We start from the raw sequence: 21,175 nt of genomic DNA, 5'->3' as shown, positions 1-21,175 counted from the left end.
GAGAATTTGTATCCCACCATCTTGCTGATGGCACTACAGGATTATTCTTCTTAACTCGTCTCAATGCCTGTACTCTTTATTGATCATTTAATTTGTCCTGTTTTGTATATTTCAACATCTTTGATGTTTTTGTCCAGTGATCTTTGATGTATATTTTAAAACCTCAAAAATAACACTTCTTAAAACCCCAATAATACGTTCCATGGTTTCAGAAATTTTGTATTATAATTCTAGAAATTATTTTTAAATCATGTAACAACTAGATATTTTCCTACTTATTTTTAATAAGTAGTTATTGAAGGACTACTATGTAAGAGACAGTGATATCTTGCATTAGAAGTAATTTTATTTTTAGGATCCCCTGCACTCAGACCCAATTCAACTCCTAAGGCCATTCCTGATGTGAGCCATGAAGTATTTGAGCAGTCTCTGCTCCCTCGCTTGGCTGGGCATCATGATTCTTATGGATCATCTGCCCGTAATGTGTGTCTTAACTGATGACTTAATTCCTTCATCAAACTTAAGTCCCAATCTTATATAAACACCCATTCCTAATTGTGCTAGCTCCTAGTTGCTTTTCTGCCTTTGATACTGTTTCTGATTTCTGATTAGACTATTTCCCTAGTACTCCTGACTGTTTTTATAACTAAACCTAGTCTTCTATTAAGTCCCTTGGACTAGACATGTCCCACACTTCAGCAAGTTGGCAAAGCACAGTTACATGAATGTTAGGAGTCTTATTTAACTATTTATCTTTTAAGTATATATGTCCCAAGTGCTTGTTCTGAAGGCCTGTGCTCAATTTATCTGCTGAAAAATTCCTCTATAACCACCCCTCCCCAGTTAGATGTCTGAATCTCATTCTGCTTTTACCTGACATTTTGGACATTAATCCAGAAGAAATAAATGTTCTGTGTTCAAGACCTACAGTTCTGTTGCCCTTAATGTCCATCACCAGTTAACTGGTATAGTGTCAAGTTCCTTACCCTTTCCTCCTGCTCAAACTTACTGTAAATAACTGGTCATGCTCTACTTCTTCCAGTGTGATAAAATATTCACAGCCTGGAAGAAAAACTTTACATGCTGAGCTCTTTAATAAGTAATACAGCATAGTGAAGACCGTCAGCTTTGCAGTGAAACAAACTGAGACTAAATTCTCTCCCACCAGTTGTAGTAGACAGAATAATGGCTCCTCAAAGATGTGTATGACTGAATCCCTGGAATCTATAAATAGATTATGTTACATGTCAAAGGGAAAGTAAGGTAGCAGATGGAATTAAGGTTGCTAATTAGCTGACTTTATGGTAGGGAGATTCGCCAGGATTTTTTTAGTGAGGTCAGTGTTATCACAAGAGCCTTCATATAAGTAACAGAGGGAGTCTGAAGAGTTAGTGTCAGAATGATATGATGTGAAATAGAATCTACCAGCCCTTGCAGGTTTTGACAATGGAAGGAAACCAAGAATATAAGTGCCTCTAGAAGATGGGAAAAACATGGAATGAATTCTCCCTTAAAGCCACCAGAAAGGAAAACAGCCGTGTGGATACCTTGATTTTAGCCCAGTGCAACTCATTTTGGACTTCTGGCTTACCGACATGTAAGATAATACATTTTTGTTGTTTTAAGCCACTAAATACATGGTAATTTTTTTTGCAGTAGTAGAAAACTAACACATAAATTACCATGCAGTTTTGATCAAGTTACTCAACCATGCTAATCTTCAGTTCCCTCATCTAAAGAAGGGCTGTTGATACTATATTCCATTAAATATAATATTCCATTAATTGTAATTAGTTGTAATTTGAGAAAAATAGATGAAACACTATTTGTACATGAAGAAAATATACTGTCAATTTAACCTTGCTACAAAGCTTTCATCACACTTAGTATTTTTTGTTTTATACACATTTAAAGAGTTCTTTTAGATTTAACACTTAGATTTTTATCTTATCACTCATTTGCATACATCACAAATTAAAAATAGTTGTTACTAAAATATCTTCACTTTAAATGTTCCATTTTTCTGAACTGCTACAATTCAAGTCATAGATGTTATGCTTTATCAAAAATATTTTTTTCTGTCATCAAGAACATTTATCATACAGTTTTACCTCAATTGTCCTCAAGATTTTCTTCCAATCCACTGGAACACATCTACAAGTTTTAATATGCATGCATGCAGGCAATGCTGCAATGACCGGACTACCACTTGACCAAAGGAGATTAAAAAATGCAAACGAATTCAGATATTTTTAAAAAATTTTCCCTTGCAATGAATAAAGCATGATAGAATGTAAATGGTCTAAACACAGAGGTATAAAAATTTTAGAGTCTTTGATATTTTTTTTTCTGTACAGTTTATTTTCTTTCCTAATGATGTTTTTCTTAGGTACAGGAACTCTGATGCACTAAACAGTTAAATAGTCAATGAGAGAAATCTAAGGAGATAGCTAATTCTTGTTTTTTGAAAGTGGCTGAAGATTATTAATAAGTGGGTAGAATACCAAAAATCATCATATTGTGTATATATATATATACACACACACACATATACACACATACATACATATACATATACATATATAAATACATATAGATATAGATGATGTAGATATCAGGGTGTTTCTTTTCCTCTTTCCATGCAAAAGCAGTGAAAAATAAAGAGACCTACACTTTGAAGATAGGCAGTCATTTACAGCTGAATTAAATCTTTTATTCAATGTAATGATTATATAGTTTAGCCATATTGACATGTTCATTTAAAAATTTTCAAGATCAATATTGAATTATATAAAAATAGATAGCAAAAAAATGTGAATTCATGGAAAAATAATTTGACCAAAGTTGGCTAGTGCATCAGAACAGAAAAACCCATTTTGAAAATTGAAAACTAGAAGTAGAGACTCAGTAGGAAAGTATATGTGTTTGTTTGTGTGAATTTTCCTTATTCTTTCTTTTTTTGTTATCTCTAGTTTTTGTGGACTTCTATAAAATGGTGATTATATTACAGACATAATTTTTTAATGAAAATCATGTGTCCAACTAAAGACTATGTGAAAATTGGTTTATGAAGGCATCTGCGGTAGGAAGATAGCTTCAAGCAGATTTTTGTTCTGGTATAAATAAAATTTGAGAATTGATGACTTGCAAAGTGCATGTGAGAATGGCAGAAAGATAATCTGAGTATTGATTATAATTAGTTTAAAGTTAAAATGCATTAAGACTATCTTGTTTTTCCCTCATTTCCGTGAACTTTTGGGAAGAATTACACACTTAACTGTCTCAAAATTATTTTCTGATTTCATCTGCCAACTAGGGCTTGATTATTTCACCTAAGCAGGCAAGATAAACTTTAAAGAGATTATCATGTTGCAAAAAATTTAAACCATTTAATAGCCATTTAAAAACTGGAGCAAATCTATGCTTATTGGAGGGCATATTTGCAAGTTCTTTCAATAAAATAAATTTTAATTCAGCAAAATAAAATTTATATAACAAGTGTTTGAGTAAATCTTGCTGCTTATTTCCTAGATAATCTGCTAAAAGATGAAAATATTTTCCACAGTGATTACAACTTTTCATAGTAATTATATCTGTGATTTTAAAATGAGCAGCCCTACCAGAGAGAGACCTAGAAGAAATGAGCAAGAAATACATAAAACGCAAAAGATAAATGACAAATATATATTAAAAACTGTGTCACATTTTGACTTGGGTGTTTATTGAATTTTGACTGCAGCCATAATATTCTGTCCCAATCTGCCATTTCACTTTGATTGTATCTTTTAATGCTTAATCACTAAATGCCTCCTTTAACATTGTAACTGTCCTGCCTAGACTTGTGCATAAAAAGGTATAAATCATAACTTGACATCACATCTAGTCACCATAAGAATATCAGTCATGTAATCAAGGAATGCCATTCAGAATTATTATTAATATTAACTTTCAAATGTAAGTAAGCTTCTGGATATCACTTATAATGAAGTTCTTACATTTAAGTGGCTGAAATTCTGTGATTCTGTATGTTATTTGAAGTATAAATTTATACTTATCATTGCTTGGGTAAAATTCAGCAACAATTATGATTCTGAAAAGTGGCTAATTTTATACACTGCAACATTTGTTATTAACTTTTAAATAGTTACACAGAAATAAATTAGCAGACTATAAAACTGTTCAGAGAATGTGTTAACCAAGTAACATTTTTAAAATGTTACACACATTTTTGAACTCATAAATTTTTAAAGTATGTAGAAAAAATTTTAAGTGTAAAAAAAATCAGGCAGAATAATAAAGATTACATTGTATCATATTATTTTTCTACAGAATCTCTGGTATACCAGTATTTATAATATTAAACCAATAAATTCAATAATTTTATTTATATTGAGATATTGAATTTCATTTAGGTTGTCAGTCTTTCAGAATAAACTCTCCATATCTTATGAAAAACACTTCAATCTATGCATTTGATAATAACTAATATGTAATTCAGACAAAATAAGTAATATAAATAATATGAGAAAAAATAAGTAATTACTAGGGTAAAATGAGATGTCAGCAAAAGCACTCTGCATTCCGCTAACTGTAGTGAAATATAATTATCATTATATTATGGCAGAAATGCAGTATATTCAATTTAATAGCACAGATGCTGAGATATTATTGTTCTTCATAGCAATGTAACCTTTTTAAAAAATGACTCCTAAATTTTTACTAATATGATTGTAAAACCTATCATTATTTTTGTTATAAATTTTGATAAAATATTCTCATTTTATGTCAAATTTATTCTGTGAGTGGTATTTGGTTTCACACTAAACTTCAGCCAAATGTTTCTACCTATGAGCTTTTGGTGTTTGACTAACGGGTATATTCAGTGAATATTAAAAAAAGGAAAACTCTTAAAGAAATTATGTTGGTTAGAGAAAGAAGCAAAGATGCTCTGACATCTTGAGGTAGGGATTTTAAATTTATTCTAGCTTCACTGGAGAGCAGTTTCAAGACGTGTACTAAAAACAAAATTAAACATGAATATGCAAACAAGTTATGCAGATAATTACTTTCATGGCATTTGTCAAAGCATAGTATTAACTGATAGAGGCAAACTTCAGGCTATAAGAAAGTATAAAAAAGTTCATTTCAGGGTCAGTCTTTGTAATCCAAAAAAACAAGACAATCCTATTAAATATCCAACAAAAGAATACTATGCAGCCATTAATAATGAAAGAATTTTCAATGAATTAAATGATGTTTTCAATATACTGTTAAGTGAAAAAGTGTTTAAAAATACAGGACAATGCCATTTTTATAGTTATATTACAGACCTATTATTTTGGCATAATTATTTACACTTCATTTTATTTTCAAACTGTTTCATATTATAGAATTCTTATATGCAATGAAGCTATGGTTCTACTGGTCTCTGAAGAAAAAACTTCAATTGCTTTCTTAATTACATTCAGGCTATAATTTATACAGCACCAGTAATAATGTTAATCCTGTATCAAGGGACTTAGCAGAAAACAATTTGTCTGTAGGCTTCATTGGTGCTGCGATTCTGCATCAATAAGGTCTCCAACACAGTCTGTGCTCTATTTGATGACAAATATCAGGGATTGTCAACATTATTACCAAGAGTACACCAAATCACAGGGCTGAGCTCCTTTCCAGAACTTTTCCTATCTTGGGGAAAATAACAATTTTCAAGGTGCTTGGTAAGGGTCAAGGATTCTCACAGATAAATAAAAACTATTCAATAATAATTCTTAAAAAGAGGAAGAAAAAACATCTTACTCCAATTCAACCAAGGCCAAAGACTTCCACAGTATTTTATAAACAGAGCAATTTCCCTAATAGCATGTTTTTACCTTATGAAGCACTGAAGCTCAAAGACTCAAAGGAACATACAAGAGTGGAATAAAATGACAAATGAAGATTACAAGCAAGATTTCATTAGTCACAATTGACATCAAAATGGCACCTGAGAAAATTTATCTATTTGAATAAAAAGATGATATCCCAAGTTCACTGATTATAGACCAGACTTAGACAAGTAAGGCCTATAGTGTATATGTTTCCAGAACAACTGATCTTGCTACGCACAGTTTATATTTTGCAACTTGTGTTACTTCAGAAGAGTTCATTTAGTCTTTGTATTAGTTGAACAGAACTGTGATAACTGCCAATAATACAGGGTATACTTTATTTACTTATCTATCATGTCTCTGGTCAATATTTTGCTGGAATAGAAAATTTTTGGTAAAGTAGTTGAGTTTTTATAAAGCTTCTGTGCAGGCCCAGAGCATTAATAAAACCTTTTTGTGTGTGTTTAGAGAAAATAATATCTAATCTGTATCTTACGCTATCAGGAGTTTGAAAAAGTGTTTTATTTTAAGAGAGTGGAAAAATTATTACATATACCAAACTATGTCTATTTATTCACACAATCAGTGAAAAAGTTGAACTGCAAAGTATCTTTTGTTAATTTTTGTTTTTGAGACGAAGTTTTGTTTATGTTGCCCAGGCTGGAGTGCAATGGCCCGATCTCAGCCAGGTTCAAGCAATTCTACTGCCTCAGCCTCCCGACTAGCTGGGATTACAGGCGCCCACCACCATGCCCAGCTAATTTTTGTAATTTTAGAAGAGACAGGGTCTCACCATGTTGGCCAGGCTGGTCTTGAACTCCTGACATCGGGTGATCCACCTGCCTCAGCCTCCCAAAGTGCTGGGATTACAGGCGTGAGCCACTGCACCTGGAATCTTTTCTTAATTTTATAATGCAAAATACCTGCTTTAACTCCTTCACAGAATAAACTAATAATCATAAAATCAATAATTCAGCCCCCAGTAAGTACATAGAAAAATATCTAATAATTAATTCTTTTTAATTAATATTAATATTTTAGTAACATTATTCTTAAAGTAGTATTATTAACAAACAGACACTTAACCTCTATGCCAAAGCTAAATATGATAAAATATACCCAGAATAATGACTATCTTTATAGAATAAAAAGTTCAAGCTTCTTTAAGTATTTGGGAAAAGGTGAGATAGGTAAAAAATAAATTGAAATGCTTAATGAAAAAAATTGAAATAGTAAGGATTTACTTATTAGAATTTTCTGAGACTAGTGGCATCTTGGAAAACTTGAATAAGTCAGAAAAAAAGCAGAAATACTACATCAGCACATTGCCGTGTAACTTCCCTGTTGGCTAGAAGTGGCTTGGAAAATGACTGTGGAATATTGCAAACTTGAATGGTGATGCCAATTGCAACTACTCACCTGGAACAGGAGTTGGCAACCTACAGCCTATGGAGTGTTTTAGGATGGTCCAAGAACTAAGAGTGCTTTTTACATTTTTCTCGTCCTATTAAAAGCAAACAAGAAGACTATGTAGCCTAAAGTCTAAGCTATTTATATCTAACCCTTTACAGAAAAAACTTACTGATCCTATCCTGAAAAAAAAAATGCTTTCATTTTAATTCTTATCAACAATGATAACTTTAAACCATTCTGATGCGGCAGTGACAGCATCTTCACTGTTTTACCACCTGCTCTTAGACATATTAATAATACAGGATCAAGGGATCTCTGATGATCATGATTTACCACAGAACCATACAAGTTCATTAGGCTGATGACATTATGCTGAGGCACCACTGTATCAGTGAAGTTTTTAGAAGTTTGGTAGCTTGTGGCCCATCAAGATGCCCATTCTAAGCAAAAGAAGAGTTGTTCCACTTTGCACAACTCACAACTAACAAGAGACATAGTACTTGTTGGACCTTGTGGATTTTAAAGACAGCACTTGCTGCATCAGTGTGTGATACTCTGACCCATTTACCAGACTGCCCATTTTGAATACAATCTCGAATATAAAAGACCCTGCAGCAGTTCCCAGGCTCAGATGTAAGGTACTTTGCTCCTCATGCCTTATGACTAAATGACCACATGGTATTCAAAGTGTCTGGGGCAGACTGAGATGTTACATAAAGTCTTTGGAAAACTGCAAGAGGAGAACCACATCACAAGTTTTGGAGTAAGGTCATGCCCTCTTATGCTTAAAAAATGTCCTCTACTTGCAAAGTTATTAGGCCCTGGTAGAGACATAGTGCTGCCCATGAAAGAGCAATTGATTATGTGTCCCACGTTGTCTACAGTGACTTGAATATTGCATGATTCATCAAATTCTAAAATTAGACATGCACTTCAGCATTATTATATTGTGTAATAAAAATGACAAATGACACTGAGCAAGTCTGGAAAGCACTAGAAAGCTGCATGAGAAGGTGGCTCAGACTCCCATGACACATATTCCTACTCCTTTACTGCTTCTTCCTCCACCAACATGTATAGCCTCATGGGGAGTTCCCTATGGTCAGTTAACAGATGAGGAATATACATGGGCCTGGTGACTAGATGGGTCTGTTGGTGCAACGGTGTCTGTGGACTTACATAATTACAGCCACTCGCAGATGCTATCCTGGAACTGGATCCTCTCAGTGGTCAGACTATCATTTGACACATCTGTTAGTGCATGTGATATAGAAGGGAAGAAATCCTGAAACACAGATACACACTGTTTCATGGACAGTGCTTAACAATGGGTAGCTCAGAACAGAAAAATCAACATTCGTAGATTTAGAAGTAGGAGTTTAAAGAAAGAGGAAAATGGATAAACTATCAGAACGAACACAGAGTGTGAAGATATCTGTGTCCAATATATGCCTACTCAGATTATGTGAAAATAAATGCCTGTATTATCCCAACCAGTAGTGATCCCAATCCACTGTGGGAGAGTCTCAATAATGGAATGGAATTGATGACTCATTCTCTGAATGTCAGGCAGTCACTTTTCCCAACAACTCTCCTGTTTCAAAGTGTGTACAGCAGACTCAACACCATGAACTTCCTCTCCCAAGGCTGATCTACGGTTACCACTGCTGATGGCCCATTCTGCCAATAGCAGAGGTCAATGCTGTGCACCTAACGGGCCATCGTTCCCTGATGAGACCAGACGACCACCAAATGGCAAGCTGATTACTTTTCACTTTGGGGGAGATAGTACGTTTCCCCACTAAGGAAGAGATGCATATTTCAGATATGGATTTCCCTTCCCCGACTACCATACTGTGGGCTTTCAGAATGACTTACTCATCACCATAATATGACACATGGCATTGTTTCTGATTTTTAAAAATCACATTATAATGAAGAAAATATGGCAACAGACTTTCACAGAATTCCCAAGTTGTAGTGTATATTCCATCACCCAGATTCACACAGCTTATAGATTAGTAGAATGGCCTATTGAAGACTCTGTTAAGGTACCAGTGGGGAGAGAACACATTGTGAGACTGGGGTGCTGTCCTTTACATTATAGCTTATATAGCTTATAAGCTGTAATTCAAGCATATGCAATTTATAAGCTGCTGCCTTACAGTATATTCTTTAAGGTAGCACCTGGTACTTAGTGTTATCTCCCCCAGCATTAGAATGCATGTATTCACGAACAAAGGGGTGAAGTGGGAATGACCGCTCTCATTATTTTACTTAATAATCCACTTGAGGAGTATCTGTTTTCCATCGTTGCAGCCATTTGCTCAGTAGATTTGGGTTCTAATGCCCAAGAAAGAATGATTCCCCTGAGGGATTACAATCAGATTTTGGTTAAGTTGGAACCTGAGGCTGTTGCTCATCCATTACAGTTTCCTGGTGGTGCTGAGGAAAATGATAAGGCTTCTATTGAACAGGGTTATTAGATTACCCCAACCCAATTGAAGCAATAAAGTGTTTATCTGAAACCAAAGGAATTCACTGGAATAGTTTTTAATGGTCCTTTATCCAAAGGACTACCAAGTACCAAGATTATGTGGAAATAAACATTTGGATCACACCCCATCAAATAATGATCCCCATTCAGCCAAGATCCAAAAAGGGAGTGGTGGGAAACTGGAGTGGGTTGTGGAAGAAGAAAATGAAATTATCAACTCAGGCCTAATGACTATCCATAGAAGTGGGCCTGTATTAGCTATGCTTTATGTTAATTATTTTTTCTTCCTCCATTACATGTTAGTAACAGCACTGATAAGGGCTAATGACTTAGGATTTACGTGATTGTATGATGAGAAATTGACATCATGTTGTCATCATACAATAACTGATGGAACTTGTATGTCTCCTGAGTTTACACAAAACTTTTCATCTGGCTGGAGGATTAAAGTGGATGTAGAAAGTTTTAATATGTGGACTATGCTGGAATAGTCTCCATTTGTCCCTACAAATCCACATGCCAGACTGCTTTGTGACTTTGGATGTCAATCTTCATGGACTACACAAACTAGGTTACCGTCTCCTCTAATTTCTGGTTGGTTCTGGCCAGAGGGAAAGCAGAGGAAAGAGGGAACCACAGCAATCAGAGGAGAGATAATTCTGGAAATTTATACTTTTGGCTTTATCCCTGCTAGGCTGCCAGTTATCATTATCATTGGCCATAGCTCCTGTTAGACAGCTTTTTTCCTACAGCTACTGGTCTCGCCAGTGTCTGATAACTACTAGCTCCCCTTGCATCTACAGGTCTAGTGCAGGTAGACCTAGAAACCAACTGTTTCTTAATTCATTGTTCTTTTTAACTCTGCCCACACATTTATAACAAATTATTTTATTAAAATTTCCTCATTTACCCCTCCTATAGGTGTCACCACCTTGGTTAGTTTCTTTACGAAAACCTAACTGATTTTGTGATGCATTTTACAAATGTATGTCTACTTGGGTATTTGCTTATTAATGTTTTGGTTGCATTTGATATACTTATTTTAAAATGCTTTTAATGTAGTTGCATCAAACATCTTTTTTCTTGTAATTTCAATCTTTGTTTTAATGCTTAAAATAGCCATTTCAGCCAAATATTATTTACATATTCATCTATGTTTATTTTAGTACACTTGTAGTTTTATTTTTAAATAAATCTTTAATGCAATTGAAAATATGCATATGAGATAATATTATAAGGTAGATACATGAGTTTTCTTTTTTTCTTCCAAGCACAATCACTAAGTTATCAGATCGGCAATTCTCTCCTGATATGAAATACCCTTTTTATAATTCATTAAATTATTATGATTTAGATGTGTTAGCTTCTCCCTAGGGCTATTTAAAGAATCAAGTACCACAGTAGATTTAAAATATTAAATAAATAACAATTATTATTACTCAAGAATGCTTAACTCATTAAATAGATTGAAGATGGGTTTCCAAAATGTTATATGAGCCATCTACCCTTTTGGAGCAAGTGAATATGTACGTGATCCCTGACAAATTATTTTCTGTTTATTTAACTTAGCAATTCTGTTCAAATTTAACTAGTGTTCAGCACTTGGATTTTCATTTTGCACACTAGATGTATGCATTTCTGGAATAATTGAATAGTGTCTTACAACCTGAAAAAAATAAACATAAGCAGCACATGTTCATTGAAGGATTGCAGACAGCACGTAGTCCGTGGATTAGCTTGATTCAAAATGAAGCTTTAATTAGAATATATATTAGAACCAAACTTATAAAGCAGAGTAGGACCTGGAGTGGAGCCTGGACTCAATTACTTACAGTCTAAATGGCAGCATTATCATACATCCTTCAGGAAGAACTTAGTCTTTATAATAGAAATAAAGCAATACCTGAGCTTCTGAACAAGATTTCTCTACACAAAGAAATATGTGTGAAACAATAAAAACCTGGAAAGCAATCTAGAGTGTGGTTGAATAAGCTATAGAAGTTGCTATGAACTAAAATAAGTGAGGTGCAAAATATGGATTGAGTAATAAGAAAATTTGCCTAAAGCCACATGTCGGAGATAGTCTATGTAATTTACAACTTCTTTGCTCTAGTGACAAGTGGTTGACTGCTTTTTGGTTTTTGTGTGTGTGTGTTTGGTTATAAAGTATAGCATTACAAGAAAAGTTATTTCCCTGTAATATCTCAAGTTATTCCCTAGAGAATAGACTTTTTTAAACAAAATGTACTCTGACCCAAAAACATTTGTATTCTAAAAGGGAGTTTCATGGGCACTGTCTGTCAGCATGCTCACTGTGTTTTGTTCTTTAAGAAGACATTAGTATACTCCAAACTTATCCAGATTGAGTAGGATAGATATAAATAAATTTCACTTATATATCATAAATGGGATTATAAAATTCATCAGTAAAATAATGATCTGGCAAAATATTTACTTCAGAAAACTATTAATAAGTCCTTACATATTTGGAATATAACAAATGATTAGAATAAACTGATAGCTCTTTTCTGGGGCAAATTTCATTCCTATAGTTTCAGGAAGAGTTGAAAACTTAAAGGAATAAAATTGTTTTTAATATTTCAAAACATATATATTATTCAGGCTTTAAAAATAATGTATAATAAGAACCCTAATATCTCAGTAGCTTAAAATACCAGACATTTATTTTACACTCACGTGTCTGCTATTTGGCTGCAATTCAACAGATTTTGTCTGAGCTTGGATATGCTGGATGATATTACATTTGGGTTCAGGTCTGCTTTGCATGCAGTCATTCTAGAAAACAACTGGAAGGAGTAATGAACGCCTGGGGCATGTTCTTCCATTGCAAATCCTTCCAAAATCCCAGCTCAGAACTAGCCTTCTGACACTGTTGCCCACAACCCAGCTGGCCACAGCCAGTCATATAGCCAAATTTTTTGCCTATGAACTGGAGAAGTACGCTTCGGCCATGCAGAGGAGTAGGCAGTTAATATGTGATGAGGAGTAACCTAACCTACCACAATGAGAATGAGCTGGTTTATGAGCTAGTTCAAATGTTCTACTAGAAGATAAAATGAGAGATTGCACTCCAATGATCGATATCCAACAAGTCTGAGAGGAAATTACACCCTATTAGACATTTTGTCTATTCAAAGACTTACACTTTGAGTGCGGAAAACAACATTATATCATATAGTCATGTCTTCTATTGGACAGGAGGTCTTGGGAATGTAAAGCGAAATTTATGATAGTAAAGGCAGTGTCAAATTAATGTGCAATATTCTTCTTAATTATCAGATTATTTGGCAAACTTTCCATTTAATGCAAGATGAATAAAAGTGTAGAGATTACCATACCTTCTTTAGTTATGAATCCAAAACTCCTTTTCATCAAAGTCTTTTAAAAGATAAGAAAAATGATACCTATATTATGGTGTTTGTTAATTCAAGTTTACTTGACTGCATAACTTTTCTGGTTTATAAATACAGTAGTACAGCATATTTTTATTTTTCATTATAGAGATCAAATATTTGACTATTCTGTATGTTACAAGTTCAATCAGTTTTTTTTATTGACATTAGCACAAGGTGATCTTATATTGTTCAAGGTAAAATGGTGATTCCAAATTAAGAGATGAGGTGATGTTAAAGTTGTTTACTAACTTCTTTAGTCATAATTTATGTAAATTACCTCCTCAATAAAAACCACTAAACATTTTTTATTTAGAAGAATGTTAATTCACCTTCTATACTGTGCTACTTGATTTTATTAATTGATATACGTCTTGTTGGATGATGTTATACTTAATCTTCCTTCAATATCCAGCTTATGTTCCACTTTCTCCATGAATTTTTTTTTAGATACGATGACCTACACTGATCTCATCTGTCTCTGACATCTCTCGGTTTTTGTAATTACTATTTTTTGTTGTTGTTGTTGTTCTCTGATGCTTACAATATCAGTTGTTCCTTCAAGTAGAAAAGCTTTGGTTATCTAGTGCTGCCTAAGAAATCCCAAACTTCTAGCAAAAACAGTAACTATTGTTTATTTTTCTTATCTCTCCTCATTCTGTGGTGACTAACCTTATCTAGGGGGTTGTCTCATATGGTCTTTCACGAAGTTGCAGTCTGACAGCATCTGGGCTGGAGTCATCTCAAAAGCCACCTCAGTCAAGTTTCTGTAGGCTGATGCTTGCTATGAGCTAGAACCTCACTGGGAGCTCTCAGCCAAAACACCTACACATGGTTTCTTCATATGACTGAAACTTCCACACATTATGGCACCTGGATTCTAAGAGTGAGTATCTTATGAAAGCAAATTTTGCATGGAAGCTATGCTACATTTGTGACCCAGCCTCAGAAGTCATTGAGCTAGACCTGATTTTAAAATGACATTCTAACCTCATCTCCCTGCCCCACACCCCCCAACATCTACTCCATGCCCCACTATCAAAACTAGGCTGGACAAATAAATTTTTATTAACAGATAAAAGGAGTCAATGTTTTGATTCCTGTAATTATCGTTACCTAACATTCGTGATACTATTCAATGTCTATAATTTCCCACACTTAACATTTTTATTTATTTCGTTTAACATTTTTTTTTTTCAGATAGGGTCTTACTCTGTCACCCAGGCTGAAGTGCAATGGCACCATCATGGCTCACTGCAGCCTCCACTCCCCAGGCTCAAGTGATCCTCTCACCTCAGCCTCTCGAGTAGCTGAGACTACAGGTGCATGCCACCACACCTGGCTTCTTTTTTCTATTTTTTGTAGAGACAGGGTCTTACTATGTTACCTAGGCTGGTCTCGAGCTTCTGAAGTGATCCTCCCACCCCAGTCTCCCAAAGGTCTGGAATTACAGGCATGTGCCACTGTGCCCAGCCAACATTTTTAAATTAATAAAGAAATATTATAAAATGGCATTTAGATAGACATTTGACTTTACTTAGCTTTCATAATTTAAAAGGAGAAGTTATTAAAAAGCAGTGTTTAATCTCATTATAAACCAGATATCAGGCACATTATTAAAAAGGTTGTATTAAACTTGTCAGAATATAGCAAAATGCTGTACTCCAAACTATACCTTGGGATAAGATTTAATATTCAGAATAATCAAATTTACTGGAAAAACTAAGGATTTTTGTTTTACTGTAGTTCAAGTAATTGGTTTTAAAATAATAAGTAGATATTTTAATTTAGACTACTTGTTAATATAATATACTTTCCATCATGTTCAAGGTGCTCACACAGTGACAGGTAAGTTCCTCACAGGTGTAGGGCCCCGGTTGAGAGAGAGAATGGGGACTGAAATTCAGCCTGAACTCTACTTGTCAAGTCATATGGGTTTGGTATCAGGCTGCCCGCAGTATGTGAGATGCTCTTTCAAACTTGCACAAAATTGATGCCATATTTGTTAGCACAGTCCCTGGTTATGAGACATCATGTTATAGAGATTTCCTTCAAAGGAAAGGAAAACAGGATGTTTTAATAGAAAGGCTACTATAGTATTGGCATAAGAAAACAGATGAGGTTTGAATTCTGACCACTTATTATGACTTTGAAAGAGTGGTGCAACTTCTCTGAATCTCAGTTTCTTCATATATAGAATAGAAATATCAAATATTATCATTTAGAGTTGATTGGAGGAATAGAGCAAATATATCAGAAGCATAAAACAGTGTCTAGTGGAGGAGAAATTACTTAAATAGCACCTATCATAAATTCTAAGAAGTGCTGTCTTAGGGTTTTAATTCCTGGTTCTGTGATCTTTGATGGATACAGAGCTCTTCAAATCTATTTCAGGTACATAATTATACAACTCACTGGTTAAAGTCACAGTAGGAATAGTAAAGGAAGCAGTGTGTTATAATTCAGTTCAGGAAAAACAATCCTGAATAAAATATTCCTCACTATATGCATAAAAACTGATCCACTTGCATTTGCAAAAATTTAGTTTCTAATTTTCTACATAGTTCTCAAAATACACCCCTGTGACATAGAAGACATTATCTTCATAAGATCACATCCTGGGATAACCTCCTTCAGGCAAGAGCCATCACCCAGTGGTAAGACCCAACCCATTTAGACTCTGGCTCAATTCCAACTTTTAATAAGCCATACGTTGCTACAAATGAAATAGATTCATCAGAACAGATAAGATTCATAATTAAAAATAAAGATGAAGTTAAAAAACAATAACAGAGAGAAGGTGTATGCTTCTACTGCACAGGTTAAGAAAAAGTGTGTGTTTAGAACATAAATCTGATTGAATTATTGCTTCTTTCAATATGTACCTCTAATTATTCTGTTGTACCCCTGTTAGCTTCAAATCTTAAATAATTAATCGGAAGTACTCCAGAGCAAGAAATGACATGGCTGTTTGCTAATAAACAAGAGGTGATTTGAAATATTCTTCAGGCAAATTACAAGTATGTTTAATAGATCACTTTAATAGCGGCACAACATAATCAAAAAAAAATCTGAAATACTTAGCAAGGTTCATAAGGCTCTGTCTTGTGTCTCCTAGCTCATCTTGCATGAATATTTCTTTACTGATTATGCTCTAGACGAGCCAATTTTTGGGATCAAAAAATGTAGCCTTGAGACATTTGTACAAGCTGTTCCCTGATTCACTAATGTTCTTCCTCCTGCATGTTGCATATATTATGTGACAGCTTAAATGTCCATTCATGCAGAAGCCTTCCCTGACCATCCACAGGATTAACTATCTCAGCCATTGTGTGCTTTGTCACAATTTTCACTGCAAATGCAAATCCATGTAATTTTTTTTGTTTACTTGTGTATTCCCATGATTCTTCCCACTAGAATACAAGCCGTATTTGTTATCTTGGTTTGTCCAATGCCAGGCAAATAGAAGTTCCCCCAATAAAGGTTTGTTAAATGAATAAGTAAGTGAATTAGAAGATAAAATTATAAAACATTTGATTAGTTCCAAATTAATACAAACAAGGGTCTGGAGAAAATCTTTACAAATAAATATAGCAGTCATATGGAAAAAAGGATAAAAATAGACATTAATAAAAGAAATAAGGAGGCATTGTCTCATAAAAGAAAATAAAGAAATAAAACACCAGGTAACCAATTATATAGACTCACAGCTTCTCATTACATTGCTGTTTACAGTAATAAAAAATAAAAATTTACTTAATGGCTAATTTTATCTGTAAAAAGTTAATTGCAAACAGTCATGCCTCATCGTTAAAAATGGCTGTAGATTTGGACTTTCTATGAAGGAGCATTGTTCCAGACATTTCTAACAGAAAATCTAGAGTATGATCACTGTATGTCATAATTCTATAGCAAGGATTGAGAGTAGGAAGCTGACAAAAAACTTTCTAAAATGTTTGAGCAATGGAATTACAGGGGATTTTTCTATTCTTTATTGATTTTGCTTGCTCATATTTTCTAGCATTTTTTATGGAAATTACGAGGGAGGAAAAAAGCTTATTTTAGCCATGTATGCATTTGCACATATCTCTTTTTTGCCACCATTTTTTTTCTGTGCAATTCAATCTCATTATCCATGTGTCTTCTCTTGACAGACATTTTACCAAGTATACTGAGACAGCATTTACCCTCAAAGATCTCATAGTCATATTGAAGATAAAGCTATATAAAAGAATAATTATACTCATTTTCGTGCATGTGATAAATCTAAGAAATGTGATACAGAGGTAGCAGAGAGAAGCGAGTCTCCCTTGGAGAAAAGTGCTCAGTTTCTCAATATTTTTATTTATTTATTTTAACTCACAAATAAAAATTGTATATATTTATAACCTTGGAATCTAGCCTTTTGTCCTGACAGGAAAGCCACTCATGCTTCTTATATAATGCAACTTAAAAATCTTCAACAGGCAGAGGTTAGAAGCCTTGATATTTAAGATACTGGATCCTAAGGCACTATTCCAGAATGCAGGGGGCAGTAGAGGCCACATACCTTTTAGTGAGTATCCCCATAAATAGCTATGATATTCACCCTCTTCAAACTTTTGAATTTCAGATGAATGATAAATAATTTTTGTACCATAACTATGTCCAGATGTTACATGGACATAATTATGCTAAGTAATTGTGTGTTATTTATCTGAAATTCAAATGTAACAGGATGTCTTGTGCTTTTACGTGCTAAAAATGACAACTACACCTACTTTATTAGCCTTGTCGAGGAAATGGAGTCTGAAAGATACTGGAGATCCCTCTTTGACAAAGCAGAGTTGCCTGCCTTACTCTCCTTCTCATATCCCATCCACCTAAAAAATTTTAAGTAAGAATGTTAGCCCACTTCCAACCCGTATTGTTAGGCTCTGGCAGAGACTGGAGCCAATAACAGTATGCCCTAATCCATGTGCAAGTTATGGAAGTTACAGTAGAGTTTTAAAGTATAAACAAGCTGGAAATCCCAGAAGCAGAAAGAGCAAACAGTGCTACTGACAGAAAGACTTAACTTAGAATGAAAGCTAATCATGCTCCATTTATTTTTATTATAATTATTGTTCTGCACATATTTTCATTTGAAAAAAATGGGCAAGTCTCCCTTTATGTTACTGTGGAGTTTACTATCAAGATATTATCTTAATCTCCTAAAATGTAATCTTAAGTGCAATACATGTGATAACCACAAAGCCTGTAAATTATGCCTATTATAGGAAATTGAATTTGCTCATGTAAACTTGAAATGAGCTCACTAGGCTTTGCAGAAATCAACTTAGTATTCCAAAAATGAACTTACCAGCACCACCCCCATTCTTTATACACAGTGTGGCTCCTTTTTTACTCAGAAAGCATTTAAATCTTTGAGCTAACTTTCTCTTTTGAAGAACTGCTTGTAATATATGACATTTGAATTCTTACCTAATTCTTATCTACAGTACATTTTCCCACAGATTCAGACATAAAATGAAAAAAAAGGGGGATATTTCCTAAGGATAAGCAAATGATACCTATTTTATCTCCTGCTCCTCTCTCCTTCCATTTTCTCTGAATCCCTGGGAACAGAAATTGGCTTTTTCTTTTAGTTCTCCTAAGCCATGACTTCCTTCTACAGAAGAAATAGTATTGATGTCATACACAAAATGGGTACTTATCTACACTGTCTCAAACTATAACATGGGGCTTTATTACTTGATCCTAGATATCCTAAAATGGAAAGGGAAGAGAAAAAGGAATTTGGAAAAATCTATCCAAGTTATATGTATATATATTTATTTATTATATTATAGATATTTAATATTATATATTTAATATATTATATATTTAATATTATATATCTAATATTATATATATAATATTATATATCTAATATATATGTTATATATATTAGATATATAATATTATATATATAATATTAGATATATAATATTATATATAATATTAGATATATAATATTTTATATATAATATTAGATATGTAATATTTTATATAATATATTATATTATATATAATAGTATATAATATATTATATATTATATATCTAATATTAGATATATAATATTTTATATAATATATTATATATTTAATATTATATCTAATATTAGATATTTAATATATTATATATTTAATATTATGTATTTAATATATTATATATTAAATATTATATATTTAATATATAATATATTTAATATTATATATTTAATATATAATATATTTAATATTATATATTAAATATATAATATATAATATATTATATATTTAATATATAATATATTTAATATTATATATTTAATATATAATATATTTATTATATATTGTATATTTAATATATTATATATTTATTATATATTATATATAATTATATTACATATTTAATATACTATATATTTATTATATATAATATACATTATATATATAATTTATTTCCCCCTCTCTCATTACTATATTTTTCTATACCTTCCTTCCTTAGTAAAACTTATTTCTTTTAACCTTAATTTTCTCCCAAAATAATGGAGTAATGGCTATCTCAGGCAGGGAAAGGTCAATGTTACAAGCTCACAATGCTAAATAAGAAAATCCAGTAAAAATTTTAAAATATCATTCCTATTATATCATCAAGGAAAAGAGAAATGTGCTCATTTTTAAAGCTTTAAAGACAATATACAATTCCTAATAGTAGTATATCCATAGACTGTAAGCTTACACTACACTCATCCCCCTTGGACATTCTGTGGACTTAGAAAAAAATGTGTTGCAAGCTGTCTTTCAGAACTTAACAATCTTATAAGTAGAGGGACTTTTGTATTCAATAATGTAAACAATTTTTAGCTACTTTGAGAACCTGTGGTCTTATTCTGATGAATAAACTACCCAAAAGAAAGTTAAATTCTCAGAAGGGAAAACTGTAAAAGTAAAAGTTTTACAGTGTTTCACTGAACAGCTGTACCAATTCTGAAACTTTTCTCAATATATTCAAATGAGGAACTCATTAACAAGGCAAAGAATTCTGGGAAGAATTCTGCTGTATAGTTAGAAGATAAGTGAATCTTAAAACAATTTCAAGAAACAATGTACAATTAAACTGCCATATGTGTTCCCTCTGTATGAGTGATACATGATCCATAATGAGGTAAGTGCCACAACATTTTCTAGACTTTTAATTTTTATTACAAAAGTCTTCCAGACATTCTGAGAGATGTTAAAATTAGTTGTTCTTTAAAAAACAAACCAAAAAAACACTAATTTTCTTAAAAGTTTTTTTGTAGGCTTTGAGAAAAATGTTTATTTTAGACATTGAGGCATACACCATCAGTCACAATGAATTACTATAATATCTGTTGTCCCTTTTTAGGCTCAAGTAAAAAAAAAAAAGAACGAAAGACATTTTAATTGGTGAATCAGGTGAGTTAATTTAACCCAAACATCTGAAAGTTTTTCCTAGATGATTTTTGGCTACAAGCAAAAGTGCCCTCTTGTAAACATAGGATCTTGCTGTGTCTCTATCGACTCCACAGTGTTCCTAGATATGCACTGATTCTACAAATGTCTACTGAGTGCCTAGTTTGAGCCAGGAATATTTACAAAAACAAGTAATGAAGAAGTGAACAAATAGCAAAAATTCCTTATTTTCATGGAGTTCACAATCCGTGATATAGGTATCAGATAGGTGGGTATAGACAAACTGATAAATACATAAATTATCTGGGAACATTAAAGACAAAGGAAGATAGTGTTGTGGGTTGGGTGGGTGCTCTGGGTACAATTTTAAGTCAGATTTAAAAGGTAGGGGCTACACTGAGAAAGTGACTCGAAAAAAACACTGAAGAGTATGAGTGAACAGTCCACATAGATACGTGAAGGAAGAATGTACTTGACAGAGGCTGTAGCCAGTACAAAATCAATGAGATGGTGTGTACCAAATTTTGAAGAGGATGTGAAAA

Source organism: Pan troglodytes, chromosome 12 (genome assembly GCF_028858775.2).
Source record: "Pan troglodytes isolate AG18354 chromosome 12, NHGRI_mPanTro3-v2.0_pri, whole genome shotgun sequence".
Classification (NCBI taxonomy): Eukaryota; Metazoa; Chordata; class Mammalia; order Primates; family Hominidae; genus Pan; species Pan troglodytes.
This window is presented reverse-complemented; position numbering follows the sequence as displayed.